Source organism: Lithobates pipiens, unplaced genomic scaffold, assembly GCF_037356315.1.
Source record: "Lithobates pipiens isolate NorthernLeopardFrog02 unplaced genomic scaffold, aLitPip1_a1.2 Scaffold_19, whole genome shotgun sequence".
NCBI lineage: Eukaryota > Metazoa > Chordata > Amphibia > Anura > Ranidae > Lithobates > Lithobates pipiens.
Genome location: NW_027507764.1, coordinates 554,959,145 through 554,977,226, shown reverse-complemented (window position 1 = coordinate 554,977,226; position 18,082 = coordinate 554,959,145).

Below are 18,082 nucleotides of genomic sequence, written 5' to 3'. Positions count from 1 at the left end.
CTACAGTGCAGGACCCCCTCTACAGTGCAGGACCCCTTCTACAGTGCAGACCCCCCTACAGTGCAGACCCCCCTACAGTGCAGGACCCCCTACAGTGCAGGACCCCTACAGTGCAGGACCCCTTCTACAGTGCAGGACCCCCTACGGTGCAGGACCCCCCCTACAGTGCAGGACCCCCCTACAGTGCAGGACCCCCCTACAGTGCAGACCCCCTACAGTGCAGGACCCCTTCTACAGTGCAGGACCCCCCTACAGTGCAGGACCCCCCCTACAGTGCAGGACCCCTACAGTGCAGGACCCCTATAGTGCATGACCCCTTCTACAGTGCAGGACCCCTTCTACAGTGCAGGACCCCCCTACAGTGCAGGACCCCTTCTACAGTGCAGGACCCCCCCACAGTGCAGGACCCCCCCCTACAGTGCAGACCCCCTGCAGTGCAGACCCCCTACAGTGCAGGACCCCCTACAGTGCAGGACCCCCCCTACAGTGCAGGACCCCCCTACAGTGCAGGGCCCACCACAGTAAAGAACCCCCCTACAATGCAGGACCCCCCCTACAGTGCAGGACCCCCCTACAGTGCAGGACCCCCCCTGCAGACCCCCTACAGTGCAGGACCCCCCTACAGTGCAAGACCCCCCTACAGTGCAGGATCCCCCCCCCTACAGTGCAGACACCCTACAGTGCAGGACCCCCCTACAGTGCAGGACCCACCACAGTAAAGAACCCCTAGTGTACCTGGAGCCCAAGGCAGTGGCATTGCAGGGGGGAGGTGCGAGCAGCACCCGAGTGGAGTGTCACCTGTCGGCTCAGTGATCCGGGACCCGGCGCAATAATCCCCTTCTCTCTGTAGTCACGTGACTCACATCGCGCCGTTCAGATCAGTCTCAGGCAGCGGCTGTCACTCACAGCCGAGCAGAGTGAAGCCGCCTCCCCCTCCTCGTCTACACAGTGCTGTGCATGGAGGAGGGGCAGGCGGCTTCACTCTGCTCGGCTGTGAGTGACAGCCGCTGCCCGAGACTGATCAGAACGGCAGCGCGACGCGACCACAGAGAGAAGGGGAGCCGGGTCCCGGATCACTGAGCCGGCAGATGTCACTCCACTCGGGTGCTGCTCGCCCCCCCCCCCACCCGCAATGCCGCCCACTGCCAGTGCCTCGGGCTCCTCATGGCGCTGTCTGACACTTCAGTTGCGGAGAGGGGAGGGGGGGGGGGAGGGCGCTGGCCTGACACCCCCCCAGTGTGTGGCACCCGGGGCTTACTCACTCCTGTCCCCTGCAATTTGTGAATTACTCACTCCTGCCCCCTGCAATTTTTGCATTACTCACTCCTGTCCCCTGCAATTTGTACGTTACTCACCCCTGACCCCTGCAATTTGTGCGTTACTCACCCCTGACCCCTGCAATTTGTGCATTACTCACTCCTGATCCCTGCTATTTGTGCATTACTCACTCCTGACCCCTGCAATTTTTGCGTTACTCACTACTGACCCCTGCAATTTGTGCGTTACTCACTCCTGACCCCTGCAATTTTTGCGTTACTCATTACTGACCCTTACAATTTGTACGTTACTCATTCCGGTCCCCTTCAATTTGTACGTTACTCACTCCTGCCCCCTGCAATTTGTGCGTTAGTCACCCCTGACGCCTGCAATTTGTACGTTACTCACTTCTGACCCCTGCAATTTGTGCGTTAGTCACCCCTGACTCCTGAAATTTGTGCGTTACTCACTCCTGTCCCCTGCAATTTGTGCGTTACTCACTCCTGTCCCCTGCAATTTGTGAATTACTCACTCCTGCCCCTTGTAATTTTTGCATTACTCACTCCTGTCCCCTGCAATTTGTACGTTACTCACCCCTGACCCCTGCAATTTGTGCGTTACTCACCCCTGACCCCTGCAATTTGTGCATTACTCACTCCTGATCCCTGCAATTTGTGCATTACTCACTCCTGACCCCTGCAATTTTTGCGTTACTCACTACTGACTCCTGCAATTTGTGCGTTACTCACTCCTGACCCCTGCAATTTTTGCATTACTCCTGACCCCTGCAATTTTTGCGTTACTCATTACTGACCCCTACAATTTGTGTGTTACTCATTCACAACTACCCTTCAGCCTGCCCCTGCAGAGCTGACAAATCTGCCCCAGCATGGCTCCTGTCCCCCAAGCACACCAGCTCAAGCATCGCATTGCATATTTTTGCCTTCGTACTTGCATAGCCCCTTGAACGCCTACGGAGCACCACTGGTTCCAAGGACAGAGCACAGGAAGAGGCCATGGAGGAAGAAGAAAAGGAGGGGGTGGAGAAGAGAGGTGTGTCAGAATCACCAGTAGTAGCATTTTGGAGGCGTGGTGGCGGAACAACCTCCAACACTACTGCACCTTGTTCTGCATCCTTCCCAGCTGCCAGCAGAGTCACCCAATGCGCAGCGAAAGATACATAACGTCCCTGTCCATGCCTGCCACTGAGGAACCGCACATTGTACAAACTCACAGAAGGGGGCCGAGTCTACCAACTGAAAAGGCAGCAGTTGAAGTGCTAGCAATTTAGCCAAGCTAGCATTCAACCGCTGGGCATGTGGATGGCTGGGAGTGAACTTCTTTCGGCGGTGCAGCAGCTGAGGCAGGGAAATTTGCCTGGTACAATCTGACGTCGGTGTACCGATAGCAGAGTTCCCGGAAGCACTTGGCTGTGACACACCTAATTCTACATCTTCATTCCTCTCAGTGCAGGTTTCAGAGAGGACTGAAGGTATAGTGGGGTTGGAGATCCCAGCTGATGAGGAGCAAGGAGAGGTCCGCTTTGTTCTTTGGTGTGGGTCTTTTAGGTACGCTTGCCAGCGAACTGCATGGCGAGTCGACATATGTCTGGTCAAGCATGTGGTGCCCAAGCGGTTGATGTTTTGGCCACGCGATATATGTGCTTGAGACAAATGTTGCAAATAGCAGCGGTGCGATCTGATTCACTCGTCTCAAAAAAGGCCCACACCAAAGAACTTTTGAAATAACACGCAGCGACAGCAGCACCCTGCACATGTGGAGCTCTGCGGTGTGATGCAGTTGGTGTGCTGCCCTTAAGCAGGCCCCTGGAGGGCATCCTGCCTCATTGGAGATGTGCCTCATCCTCCTCTCCCTCCTCTCCTCCTCTCTCTCTCCTATTCAATGGCATCATCACTGTCTTCCGGGCCCAGCCAGTTGTGCCTCTTGAGGATCCCCCGAACTGTTGAGACTCACAGTTGGGTACATGCTCAGGAGGATGCCCAGCGTTTTGAAGGCTCTCACCCCCTCTCTCTGGGCTCACGTTACTGCCTTCCTCTAGCTGGGTACCATCATCAGAGCCTTCAAAACGCTGGGCATCCTCCTGGAGCATGTACCCAACACTGTGGTCAAACAGTTCGGGGGACTCCTCAGGAGGACATGGTGGGGCGGAAGGAGTGACTGATGCCATTGAGCCGAGGCAAGAGGTCGCGTTGGCAGCTGCTTTGCCAAAGTACCAGTGAGAGAGGATGAGGAGGATGAGGACAGCTTGGTCATCCATTCTACCAAGTCTTCGGCATGTTGCGGCTAAACATGGCCAGCTGCCGAAAAAAAAGGATAAGCGTTTCCCACGGCCACATGCTGATGAGGATGCACCGTGTCCATGACCAGCACTGTTGCCTCTAGACACAGAGCCTGCTTTCCCTCTTTTATTGGTTTGTGACTGCCTGCCTCTCCTTGTTGGCCTTCCAGACATACTAATGGCCTGCAGGGAGATGTAGCTGCACAAAGCTGGGATGTACAGTATATATATATATATATATATATATATATATACAGTGGTGTGAAAAAGTGTTTGCCCCCTTCCTCCTTTCCTGTTCCTTTGCATGTTTGTCACACTTAAGTGTTTCGGAACATCAAACCAATTTAAACAATAGTCAAGGACAACACAAGTAAACACAAAATGCAATTTGTAAATGAAGGTGTTTATTTATAAGGTGAAAAAAAATCCAAACCATCATGGCCCTGTGTGAAAAAGTGATTGCCCCCCTTGTTAAAACATACTATAACTGTGGTTGTCCACACCTGAGTTCAATTTCTCTAGCCACACCCAGGCCTGATTATTGCCACACCTGTTCACAATCAAGGCATCACTTAAATAGGAGCTGCTTGACACAGTAAGGTCCACCAGAAGATCCTTAAAAGCTACACATCATGCTGAGACCCAAAGAAATTCAGGAACAATTGAGAAAGAAAGTAATTGAGATCTATCAGTCTGGAAAGGGTTATAAAGCCATTTCCAAAGCTTTGGGAATCCAGCGAACCACAGTGAGAGCCATTATCCACAAATGGCGAAGACATGGAACAGTGGTGAACCTTCCCAGGAGTGGCCGGCCGCCCAAAATTACCCCAAGAGCGCAGCGACTACTCATCCAAGAGGTCACAAAAGACCCCACAACAACGTCCAAGGAACTGCAGGCCTCACTTGCCTCAGTTAAGGTCAGCGTTCATGCCTCCACCATCAGGAAAAGACTGGACAAAAATGGCCTGCATGGCAGAGTTCCAAGGAGAAAACCACTGCTGAGCAAAAAGAACATCAAAGCTTGTCTCAATTTCTCCACAACACATCTTGATGATCCCCAAGACTTTTGGGACAACATTCTGTGGACCGATGAGACAAAAGTGGAACTCTTTGGAAGGTGTGTGTCCAAGTATATCTGGCGTAGAAGGAACACTGCATTTCATAAAAAGAACATTATACCAACAGTAAAATATGGTGGTGGTAGTGTGATGGTCTGGGGCTGTTTTGCTGCTTCAGGACCTGGAAGACTTGCCGTGATAAAAGGAACTATGAATTCTGCTGTCTACCAAGAGATCCTGAAGGAGAATGTCCGACCATCTGTTCGTGTACTCAAGCTGAAACGAACTTGGGTTCTGCAGCAGGACAATGATCCTAAACACACCAGCAAGTCCACCACCGAATGGCTGAAGAAAAACAAAATGAAGACTTTGGAGTGGCCTAGCCAAAGTCCTGACCTGAATCCTATTGAGATGTTGTGGTATGACCTTAAAAAGGCCATTCATGCTCGAAAACCCTCTAATGTAACTGAATTAGGACAATTCTGCAAAGATGAGTGAGCCAAAATTCCTCCAGGACGCTGTAAAAGCCTCAATGTACGTTATCGCAAACGCTTGGTTGCAGTTGTTGCTGCTAAGGGTGGCCCAACCAGTTATTAGGTTTAGGGGGCAATCACTTTTTCACACAGGGCCATGATGGTTTGGATTTTTTTTCACCTTTAATAATAAACACCTTCATTTACAAATTGCATTTTGTGTTTACTTGTGTTGTCCTTGACTATTGTTTAAATTGGTTTGATGTTCCGAAACACTTAAGTGTGACAAACATGCAAAGGAACAGGAAATGAGGAAGGGGGCAAACACTTTTTCACACCACTGTATATATATATATATATATATATATATATATATATATACTGATTATACTGCAGCTAGCAGAATCAACTGCCTGCCTGTAGTATTATTAGTATGAGACCAGCAATTGTCTTCAGTTAGTTTAGTTGCACACTGTGCAGAGGACACAGTACACTGACTGAAAATACTGCAGCTGGCTGCCTGTGGTATTAGTATGAGAACACCAGCAATTGTATCCAGGTAAGCTTTAGGTGTAGTGATGGACGAACTTCCGACGGGACGTTTCGCGAAAGCGAAATGCGAACGGACCCAAACGTTCGCGAAACCGAACGTTCGCCGCGGGCCCCATTGACTTCAATGGGAGGCGAACTTTGCAAACCTTCATGTCGAATTTGCGGCCACGTGGTAATTATTAGGGGGTAAAACGTAGTCCCACCATCTGGACAATGACATAATACATGTATGAGGTGAATTTGGGATCGATAACTACAAGCATTTTTATTTTATTTGGGAAATTGTTCTAACAATTCAGGACTATGGAGCTAATGAAGGCAATGGAGGAGAGGGAAGGTCAGGGACCAGGGTAGGCAAAGAAGAGGGTGCAGGAGATGATCACCAGCAGCGTGACATACCGGAATGACACATGCACCGTGATAGAGGCATCTGACAGCAGCACCGTAATACAGAGCACTGACAGCAGCACCGTGACATACAGCGCTGACAGCAGCACCGTGACATACAGCGCTGACAGCAGCACCGTGACATACAGCGCTGACAGCAGCACCGTGACATACAGCGCTGACAGCAGCACCGTGACATACAGCGCTGACAGCAGCACCGTGACATACAGCGCTGACAGCAGCACCGTGACATACAGCGCTGACAGCAGCACCGTGACATACAGCACTGACAGCAGCACCGTAAGCAGCCCCAGGAGGAAGTCAGCACAGCACAGGGATGGTGTGATCCCCTCATAATAAGAACCCCCAGGAGGAAGTCAGCACAGCACAGGGATAGTGTGATCCCTTCATAATAAGAACCCCCAGGAGGAAGTCAGCACAGCACAGGGATATCATAAGCAGCCCCAGTAGAAATATGACACCGCTCAACCTCTTCAAAGAGGAGGGTAGGGGCATATAGTACGGTGTGCTTTTTTGGGTCAAGGAAGTGAGCCAAATGAATTAAGAAGGTCTGTGTGCTTGATTAAAAAAATAGTTTATAGACATATACATGGTCTACTGGTCACATGTGTTGAATTCCTCCGAGATCCATGCCTCATTCATTTTTAGAAATGTGAGGTAGTTAACACTGTCGTGAGCTAGGCGAGTACGCTTATCGGTCACAATCCCCCCTGCTGCGCTGAACGTCCTTTCGGACAGGACACTGGATGAGGGGCAAGCCAACAGTTCGATTGCAAATTGGGCAAGCTCTGGCCAGAGGTCAAGCCTGCCCACCCAGTAGTCTAGGGGTTCATCACTCCTCAGAGCGTCCACATCGGCCGTTAACCCAATGTAGTCGGACACCTGACGGTCTAGGCGTTCCCTGATGCTGGATCCGGATGACACCTGTCGATGGGTCGGCTGAAAGAATGACCTCATATCCGAAGTCACCAACACATCTTCAAACCGGCCTCTTCTTGCAGGCGCTGTTGGATTGGTACCCGCAAATCCTTCTCTGGGAGTGGGAATTGCTCCTCTGCCAGCGCACGCAAAAGCAGAATGCAGCATTTCTCGAAGCAAGGCCTGGAAGTGCTGCATTCTGACAGCCCTCTGCGACGGCGGTAACATTTCCGCCATTTTGTGTTTGTACCGGGGGTCTAAGTACGTTGCCACCCAGTACTGGTCCTTGACCCTCATGCTTTTTATACGGGGGTCCCTATTAAAACACTGGAGCATGAAGGCCCCCATTTGCACTAAAGTGGAAGCGGTGTGGTGGCCTGGCTCCTGCTCATCATCCAGGATAATGTCGTCCTCTTCATTCTCCTCTCCCCATCCTCGCACAACAGGGATCCCAGAAAGGTTTAAAGCATGCTCTTCTTGCTCCTGCTCATCCGCCCCGGCACCATCCTCCTCTGACTCCTCATCAGACTCCTGTTGTTGACTTGTCTCAGATAGAGTAGCCCCCCCTGGGAATTCATCCAGCATTGCGACTTCCTCATCTTCCCGCTCCTGCTCCTCCACAGCCTGATCAATGACACGACGCAATGCACGCTCCAGAAAGAAGGCATAAGGTACCATGTCACTGATGGCGCCATGGCTGCGACTGACCAGTTTGGTGATCTCCTCAAATGGCCGCAGAAGTCTGCATGTGTCGCGCATGAGCAGCCACTGGCGCGGTGAAAAAAAACCCAGCTCCCCAGAACCGTTTCTTTCGCAGAGTTCATACAGGTAGACGTTAACTGCACGTTTCTGCTGGAGCAGCCTATCAAGCATATAGAAGGTTGAGTTCCATCGCGTCGGGCAATCGCAAATAAGACGTCTGACCGGCAGATGGTGTCGCCGCTGAATGTCAGCAAGGCGAGCCATGGCCGTGTAAGATCTTCTGAAATGGGCCGAGATTTTCCTTGCCTGCCGCAAGATGTCCTGGACCCCAGGGTATTTGACAAGGAATCGCTGCACGACCAAGTTTAAGACGTGTGCCATGCACGGCACGTGCGTGATTTTGCCCTGTTTCAATGCGCTAAGCAGATTGGCACCGTTGTCACACACCACTTTACCAACTGTCAAATTGAGCGGTGTTAGCCACTCATCTGCCTGTGAACGCAAAGCTGAAAGGAGTGCCGGGCCAGTGTGGCTCTTTGCTTCCAGGCACAACAGACGCAGCACGGCATGGCAACGTCTCACCTGGCATGTGGAATAGGTTCTGGGGAGCTTGGGCGGTGCAGCGGAAGAGACGCTAGCAGCGGAAAAGGAGGAGGCAGCTGAGGAGGAGAGGGAGGAGGATGGAGTAGGAGGAGGAGAAGAAGAGTCAGGCCTGCATGCAATCCGTGGCGGTAAAACCAAATCTACACGGGTGCCACGGGTTACATGCTTGACGGCCGTCAGAAGGTTCACCCAGTGGACAGTAAAACTGATATACCTTCCCTGCCCGTGTTTGCTAGACCACGTGTCTGTGGTCAGATGTATCTTGGCACCGACACTGTGTGCCAGAGATACATTCACTTGCCGCTGAACATGGCCATATAGCTCTGGGATGCCCTTCTCTGAGAAATACTTCCTTCCTGGGACCTTCCATTGTGGTGTTCCAATGGCCACAAATTTGCGAAAGGCCTCCGAGTCCACCAGTTTATATGGCAGTAGTTGGCGGGCTATGAGTTCTGACAAGCCAGCCGCCAACCGTTGGGCAAGAGGGTTATCCGGCGTCATCATTTTTTTACGCTCAAACATTAGGCCCACGGAAGCCTGCCTTTTTGCAGAAAAATGTGAGCTTGGCGTGATGGAAGGTGGAGTGGAGGACAATTGTGAGGAGAGAGGAGAAGGAGAAGTAGAAGACGAGGCTGGACGGTGAGAGCCTGCAGTGTGGCTTTGTGTGTTCCGTTGCTCCCACTGGGCTCGGTGATGGCTGCTCATGTGCCTTCTTAAGGCGGTCGTCCCTAGGTGAGTATTGGGCTTACCGCGACTAACGCGTTGACTGCAAAGATTGCAGATGGCAACGCTATTGTCAGCAGCGGACACGTTAAAAAAAGCCCACACTGCGGAGCCATGTGCCGGTGTCCTGGGAGCGCCAGATGTGACCGTACATGGTCGATGACTCGCTCCTGATACATTTGCAGTCTGCTTTGTCCCTCCTGTGCAATGTAAGTTATTCCTGCTTCTCCTCCCTATCTGCTGGTCCATATCTCCCTCTGAACTCCCCTCCTCTTCCTCTCTTGTGGGCACCCACGTGACATCACTAGACACGTCATCATCAACGTCACCTTCCCCACCGCTATAAGTAGAGATCTCGGAGTAGGCAGCAACACCGGGGACCAACCTCCTCCTTGGGCTGATCTGGGTACTGTCGTCAGACTGCTGAGTAGCGCTTGTTGCTACCTCCTCTTCCTGATCCAATACCAAGAGTGGCTGCGCATCAGAAATGTCCTCTTGATATGGATCGGAAAATAATTCCAGTGACTCAAGCGGAAGGTATGTGGTGGTGGTGGTGGTGGTCGTGTTGTTGGTGGTAGTGTCTTTGGGGGTGCACATAGCAGAGAGTGAAGAAGAGGGTGCAGATCGAGAGGATGAGGAGGGTGCAGAAGAGTAAGGCTGAGCGAGCCACTCAACCAAGTCTGGTGCATCCTTTAAAGTAATTGAACGCACCTTCTGCAACTTCCCACTTTGGCTCAAGCCTGTTGCTCCTGCCCTACCCCTACCACCCCTGCGGAAGGGCCTGCCTCTTCCTCTGCCTGTCATTTTTTAAATGACCCTGTGACAAAACTCTTAGTCCCTATACCGATGAAGGACTGCTGCAGTATAGGGCAGCAGTCAGCAGTGGTGCACGTCAACCCTATCTATTGTGGACCGATAGCGGTCCTTACAGAACAGCAGACTGTACCGCACTCAAGCCTATGTACCGTAGCACCCTATACCAAGTTACCAGTCCTTATAAGAACTTTTGTGGACCAAGCAGGTTGTGTATTAGTGTTTAGCAGACTGTACGTCAGTCCCTATACCGCTGAAGGACTGCTGCAGTATAGGGCAGCGGTCAGCAGTGGTGCACGTCAACCCTATCTATTGTGGACCGATAGCGGTCCTTACAGAACAGCAGACTGTACCGCACTCAAGCCTATGTACCGTAGCACCCTATACCAAGTTACCAGTCCTTATAAGAACTTTTGTGGAACAAGCAGGTTGTGTGTTAGTGATTAGCAGACTGTACGTCAGTCCCTATACCGCTGAAGGACTGCTGCAGTATAGGTGAGCGGTCAGCAGTGGTGCACGTCAACCCTATCTATTGTGGACCTATAGCGGTCCTTACAGAACAGCAGACTGTACCGCACTCAAGCCTATGTACCGTAGCACCCTATACCAAGTTACCAGTCCTTATAAGAACTTTTGTGGACCAAGCAGGTTGTGTATTAGTGTTTAGCAGACTGTACGTCAGTCCCTATACCGCTGAAGGACTGCTGCAGTATAGGGCAGCGGTCAGCAGTGGTGCACGTCAACCCTATCTATTGTGGACCGATAGCGGTCCTTACAGAACAGCAGACTGTACCGCACTCAAGCCTATGTACCGTAGCACCCTATACCAAGTTACCAGTCCTTATAAGAACTTTTGTGGAACAAGCAGGTTGTGTGTTAGTGATTAGCAGACTGTACGTCAGTCCCTATACCGCTGAAGGACTGCTGCAGTATAGGGCAGCGGTCAGCAGTGGTGCACGTCAACCCTATCTATTGTGGACCGATAGCGGTCCTTACAGAACAGCAGACTGTACCGCACTCAAGCCTATGTACCGTAGCACCCTATACCAAGTTACCAGTCCTTATAAGAACTTTTGTGGAACAAGTGAGTTGTGAATGTTTAGCAGACTGCAGCAGAAGGGCAGCAGTCAAGTATAATATCCTTTCTATATTTGGAAGAAAGAATATTATACATGTACAAGCCTATTACTGTACCACTGATACCAGTCCTGAAAAGAACCTTTGTGGAACTAATAATAACAGCAAGTCTTTAAAATTACCCTCACTGCCTGACAACACTGCTTCCTTCCTGTCCCTATACAAATTGGCAAAAAAAGAGAACGATTAGTGGTTACTGGAACAGCTCTTTTGTGGACCTTGATAGTAACAGCTAATGATGATGATGATGATGATGATGATGAAAGACTAATCTGGCTGTCCCTGTAGCATACACCGTCCTTTCCCTTTCTCTAAACTAACAAAAGACACTCAGGCTGCTGCAAGAATCAGCAGCACAGCAAACCTATCAACACCTAACACCTATACCAGTCCTGAAAAGAACTTTTGTGTACCAAATAGCTAGTGGTTTATCTCTCCCTACTCCACACAGGAACCTGTCCCTATCGTAACAGAAGAAAGAATGTAAAATGGCCACCGGATCGGGTGTATTTATAGGTTAGGGGGAATGTCCAAGTGTCCATGTGCTGTCATGTCTCAATTGGCTGTCCTGTATCACATGATAAACGTGTCACCAAAGGTTAAAGTTCTTGTATACATTAAACACGTAAGTCCGCCGCGGCGAACGACGGAAAAAGGCGTTCGAACGTGCGGACCGCGAATGTCGGAAATTCGCCGCGAAACGACCGCCGGGCGAAACGTTCGTCCATCACTATTTAGGTGCACACTGTGCAAAGGACACTAAATCAAAATACTGAAGCTCCCTGCCTGTAGTTGTATGAGAACACGAGCAATTGTATTCAGGTAAGCTTTAGGTGCACACTGTGCAAAGGAACCCTGCCCTATATTATCCATATATTATCATCTAGGCTTAAAAATAGATTTTTGGGCTGTAACTACACTTAAAAAATTGACCTGTTCCAAATTACAAACAGATTCAACTCAACAACAAACCTACAGTCTCTATCATGTTTGTAACCCGAGGACCGCCTGTATACTGCTGTTCAGAGTATATAGGGTCTGGGGGCCCCACACCTTTTTTTTTTCAATTTGGGTGCGGGGTTTCCATTAATATCCATACCAGACCCAAAGGGCCAGGTAATTGACGGGGGGGGGGGCAACATAAAATTACAGCTGCAAGCAGCTTTAAATTACTTTTTTTCCTTTGGAAATGTCATTTTGTGCAGGGACTGTTCTAAACACAGGAAAAATGCGCCACTTTACAGGCATACTATAGACACCCCCCAAGCACGATATTTAAAGGAATATTTCACTTTTATTATTTCACTTTAAGCATTATTAAAATCACTGCTCCAAAACTTTTTTTTGCATTGATCCATGTCCCCTGGGGCAGGACCCAGGTCCCCAAACACTTTTTATGACAATAACTTGCATATTAGCCTTTAAAATTAGCACTTTGATTTTTCACATTCGAGTCCTATAGACTTTAACGGGGTTCACGTGTTTGCACGATTTTTTGGTCTGTTTGTATGTAGTGCTGCAAACCGAACCGGGGGTGTTCGGCTCATCCCTACTCCTGACCCCTGCACTTTGTGCGTTACTCACTACTGCCCTATGCAATTTGTGCATTACTCACCCCTAACCTCTGCAATTTGTACTTTACTCATCCCTGACCCCTGCAATTTGTGCTTTACTCACCCCTGACCCTTGCAATTTGTAAGTTACTCACTCCTGACCCCTACAAATTTTTGCGTTATCCACTCCTAACCCCTGCAATTTGTATGGTACTCACTTCTGAACCCTGAAATTTGTGCGTTACTCACTCCTGACCCCTGCAATTTGTATGTTACTCTCTCCCGACCCCTGCAATTCGTGCATTACTCACTCCTGACCCCTGCCATTTGTACGTTACTCACTCCTGACCCCTACAATTTGTATGTTACTCACCCCTGACCCCTGCAATTTGTACATTACTCACTCCTGACCCCTGCAATTTTTGCTTTACTCACTCCTGACCCCTACAATTTGTATGTTACTCACCCCTGACCCCTGCAATTTGTGCGTTACTCACTCCTGACCCCTTCAATTTGTGCATTACTCACTCCTGACCCCTTCAATTTGTGCATTACTCACTCCTGACCCCTGCAATTTGTACGTTACTCACTCCTGCCCTTTACAATTTGTGCTTTACTCACTCCTGACCCTTGCAATTTGTACATTTCTCACTGCTGATCCCTGCAATTTGTGCGTTACTCACTCCCGACCCTTGCAATTTGTACGTTACTCACTCCTGCCCCTTGCAATTTGTACGTTACTCACTCCTGCCCCTTGCAATTTGTGCTTTACTCACTCCTGATCCCTGCAATTTGTGCGTTACTCACTCCTGACCCCTACAATTATGTTGCTCATCCCTGACCCCTGCCATTTGTGCGTTACTCACTCCTGACCCCGGCAATTTTTGCGTTACTCAATCCTCACCCCTGCAATTTGTGTGTTACCCACTCCTGCCCTTTGCAATTTGTACGTTACTCACTCCTCCCCCTTGAAATTTGTGCTTTACTCACGCCTGACCCTTGCAATTTGTACATTACTCACTCCTGACCTCTATAATTTGTGCGTTATTAACTCCTGATCCTTGCAATTTGTACGTTACTCACTCCTGCCCCTTGCAAGTTGTGCTTTACTCACTCCTGACACTTGCAATTTGTACGTTACTCACTCCTGACCCCTGCAATTTGTGCGTTACTCACTCCTGACCCTTGTAATTTATAGGTTACTCACTCCTGACCCTTGCAATTTGTACGTTACTTACACCTGAACCCTGCAATTTGTGCGTTACTCACTCCTGACCCCTGCAATTTGTACGTTACTCTATCCTGACCCCTGCAATTCGTGCATTACTCACTCCTGACACCTGCAATTTGTACGTAACTCACTCCTGACCCCTGCAATTTGTGCTTTACTCACTCCTGACCCCTACAATTTGTATGTTACTCACCCCTGACCCTGCAATTTGTACGTTACTCACACCTGAACCCTGCAATTTGTGCGTTAATCACTCATGACCCCTGCAATTTGTACGTTACTCTATCCTGAACCCTGCAATTTGTGCATTACTCACTCCTGACACCTGCAATTTGTACGTAACTCACTCCTGACCCCTGCAATTTGTGCTTTACTCACTCCTGACCCCTACCATTTGTATGTTACTCACCCCTGACCCCTGCAATTTGTGCGTTACTCACTCCTGACTAGACATGTGCGATTAGTTTCGTACGAATCGCAAATTCGTACGAATTTCCCTAAATTCGTACGTTCGGGAGGATCCGAAATACGAATTGCCATGCGTCCAAATTTTGTAAGCAATACGAACTTTTGTTTACGAATTTCGGATCAGTTGTCGTTGCATCGACGACTCAGTTATTTTCCTTATTATGAGGGGCTCCCACCATCCTTGTGCTATGCTGACTTCCTCCTGGGGCTGTACCTCTGCTGTGCTCATTATGAGGGGTTTCCACCATTCCTGTGCTGACATACTGAGCACAGCAGGGGTACAGCCCCAGGAGGAAGTCAGCACAGCACAGGGATGGTGGGAGCCCCTCATAATGAGCACATGGCTGCCATGCACAGCTGCTCCAGTTTTGATCCCCCGCACTGTACGGGGTCACCGGGGATGTGCGGGGTCACTGGAAATTGTTTGGTGTTACCAAACATGTGCTCTACGCACATCCCCGGTGACCCCAAACAGTGTGGGGTGATCAGGCGAAAACTGGACCAACGATGCATGGCAGACAATCCGCTTCTCTCTTTTATTTTCAAATCTTAACGGAACAAACTGAAGAGAAGCTGATTGGTTGCCATGGGCAACTGCTCCAGATTCTGTTCGCTCCAATTTTGATCAATTTCCCTAAATGTCTTTTTATCTGTTCTAGCAGTCATATGTGTAAATGAGAAGAATGGTGGGGGCACATCAGGGCACATTGGAGCACATCAGGGCACATTGGAGCACATCAGGGCACATTGGGGCACATCAGGGCATATTGGAGCACATTGGGGCACATCAGGGCACATCAGGGCACATCAGGGCATATTGGAGCACATTGGGACACATTGAGGAACATCAGGGCACATTGGGGAACATCAGGGCACAGCGTTTACCAGCCAGCATGCAGAGTAGCGCAGGAAGCGTGTGTAATAAGTTCTCTCTCCGCTACTACCTGGTGGCACCTCCTCTCTTCTCGTCCATCCCAGATGATGTCACAAGCAAATAGGGGTAGATGAGAAGCGAGGGGAGGGATTGTGTGGAGGGACAGGGACCAACTACTAAGACCAAATGGCCATCTCTGCTGCAGACAGTCAGTTCAAGGAATGTTCAGAGTGAGGGAGGGGTACCCCAGCTTTGGCAAATTGATTTGGCTAACTGCTCCATTAGCTGGGGGGACAACTGGGATCTTTGGGGTGACAGGATGTTTCCCGTCACAGAAAACACCCGCTCACTCTGGACACTTGTCGGAGGGCAGGACACTATATGGCAATATCTGCGAGGGCAGGCCACTCCTCGCTCTTCCCCTGCCAAAAAAACATTGGATCTGTGGTGAGGTGCACTGGTGGGGCTGACAAATAGGACATGACAACCTCCTTTGCTGATATGGGTTTCTTGGGGTGCACTATGCTGGAGGTTCCCATTAGGGTGTCAAGTGCCTCAGCCAAGACAGAAGATGCTCCACTGGCAGGAGCTCTGCTCACTTCACTAGATGTAGATGAGGCATGGGAGAGGGGGTCTTCAATATCTTCTTCCTCCTCTTCCTCTTCTCCCAGACTTACCATCTGCCTTTCCCTCTGACGCACCCTGTCGATTAGTCTGTCCCGCCATGTTGTCAGAGCACTACACTGCACAGCCATTTTACCCTTGATGCGAGGCAGCCAGCATCAGTTCTGGGCAAGAGGCGGTCAACTCCTGCGTGCGCCTGCCCAACTCCATCAGAAATGTGTTTAGCAGAGCCAACACATCAGGTTGAGGGCCACCACCAGGCAAAGGTTCCTCAGCCGACTTGAATCGCTCCAATTTGCTCTGAAGGTGGTTGACGAGTGGGAGCACATGACCAATGCTGGCATCCTCGTGGCTTAGGTGTTCTGTGACAGAGAGGAAAGGTTTGAGGACTGCCACAATCTGCTCGATTATGGCCCAATCCTCCCTGCCTAAAGGTCTCTCTATGCCAATGTTATGATCACAGGCCATGGCATGGAGAGCCTTCTGCTGCTCAAGGATGCGTTCCAGCATTGCTAGGGTTGAATTCCACCTAGTCCCCACATCCTGTTTTAGGCAGTGTTCTGGAAGGCCTGCCTTCCTCTGTTCCACCCTGAGGAGGTGGCTGTCCCTCACACTCCGATGGAAGTGGCCAGCCATCTTCCGACAAGAGTCCACCACTTTGGACAGCCTTCCATCGCTGCCAGAAATGGTCTCCACCAACCGAAAACTGTCAGTTACCACCTGGTGGAGAAGGTGGGCTGAGCAGTGCACACCCACAAAGCTGCCATCCCTTACAGCCTTGACCATGTTGCTGCCTCCATCAGTGACAACATAGCCAATCCGGTAGTTGCTGTCTGCCTGTCCAAACCACTGCAACAACATTTTCTGCAGGGCTTGCAGGATGTTTCGCGCTGTGTGCTTTTCATCAAGCACCTCAGCGTGCAGGAGGAAGGAACGGTACCCATGTTTGTCAACTGCTGACGAGGATCCAGATGTTTGAACTACATCATGGGACACCTTGGCCTGCCACCAATGTGCCGTCAGGGACAAGAAGGCATGCTGGGCACTACACGCACTCCACAGGTCAGTGGTCAGGTGCACTGCCTGTCCACCTGCCCTTCCAATCTCCTCCTTGAGCACCCCGACACAAGACCTGTATAAGGCTGGCACCACAGTTTGGCTGAAGGTCTTACATGATGGCACACGGTACTGTGGTGCAACAGCCTGCATCAATTGCTTGAAGGGCTCACCTTTCACCATGTTAAAAGGTGCTCCTCCAACTGCAATGAGATGGCCAATCAGGCGTGTTATTTTATGCACGAGACATACCCTTACTCTGAAAGCCACCAAAATCTTCCAGGGAGGCCTGGCTGGTATGGATTGGATGCAGGATGGTAACAGCATTCTTTTCTGCCTTATACTGGCTGGTGGTGCTGGCACTCATGGTGGCTGTGGCGGTGCCACTATTGGTTCCCCTTTTGGTGTTTGGAGGAGTGGCCATAATACTTTTCTCCCCTAACAGCACTGCATGGTGGTGCACACGCATGTGCTGGTTCATGCCACTATTACTGAGATGCCCTATGTCTCGGCCCCGGCTGACCTCCCTGCCACAGTGATTGCATTTGGCCTTCTGACCGACACCAATTCTTTTAAAATGCTGCCAAATGCTGGAACGGCAGCCACCACCTCGGACACTGCCTGATGGAATACCTTCCACTGCAGTGGTCACACTCTCTTTCTGAGGTTTGGCAGGAGCGGGAGGAAGAGACCTGAACATCCCAGGTATTTTGGGTTCTGTGATGGATTGAGGTCTAATGGTTGCATTGGCCCATTCTGATGCTGGAGGCTTAGAAAGCACTTGGGCGGGGGTCTTTTCAGGAGAAAAAAGTAGTGGGGACTGAGGGGAGATACTTTCTGGGCTGTCGGTGGTGCCAACATGGGTAGAGGGCTGGAAATTAAATTTGTCTACAACAATGTCAGGAAAGCCTGCTTCCACCTCTTTCACATTGCCAAGGGAACAGTGATCATTAGAAGCAGTAAACTCTGTCTCCTTGCTGACCACTGCCAAGCTCCCTGTAGTGCTGATGGTGATGGCACTGGCAGCAATGGTGGTGGTGACATCATCATAAGCCTCGGCCTCCTGACATGTTTCCTGCTGCATGGCCAGGATCTCCAGCTTTGGCTACACAAATGTATGTGCACTGGGAACCCCTTTGGCCTGCCCTCTTCCATAAAGGTACCAATGGGCAGCATGTTACCAGCAGCAGTGGCAGAGGTGGTAGCGCTACTTTTGCTATGAATTGTGCTGCTGGTTCTAGGAGGTAAATCCTAGAACAGCTGGCGACGTGCAAATGTCTGCTTGCCAGGCTCTTTACCACCAGCAGTCTTCACTCCCAGTCGCCTCAGCTTT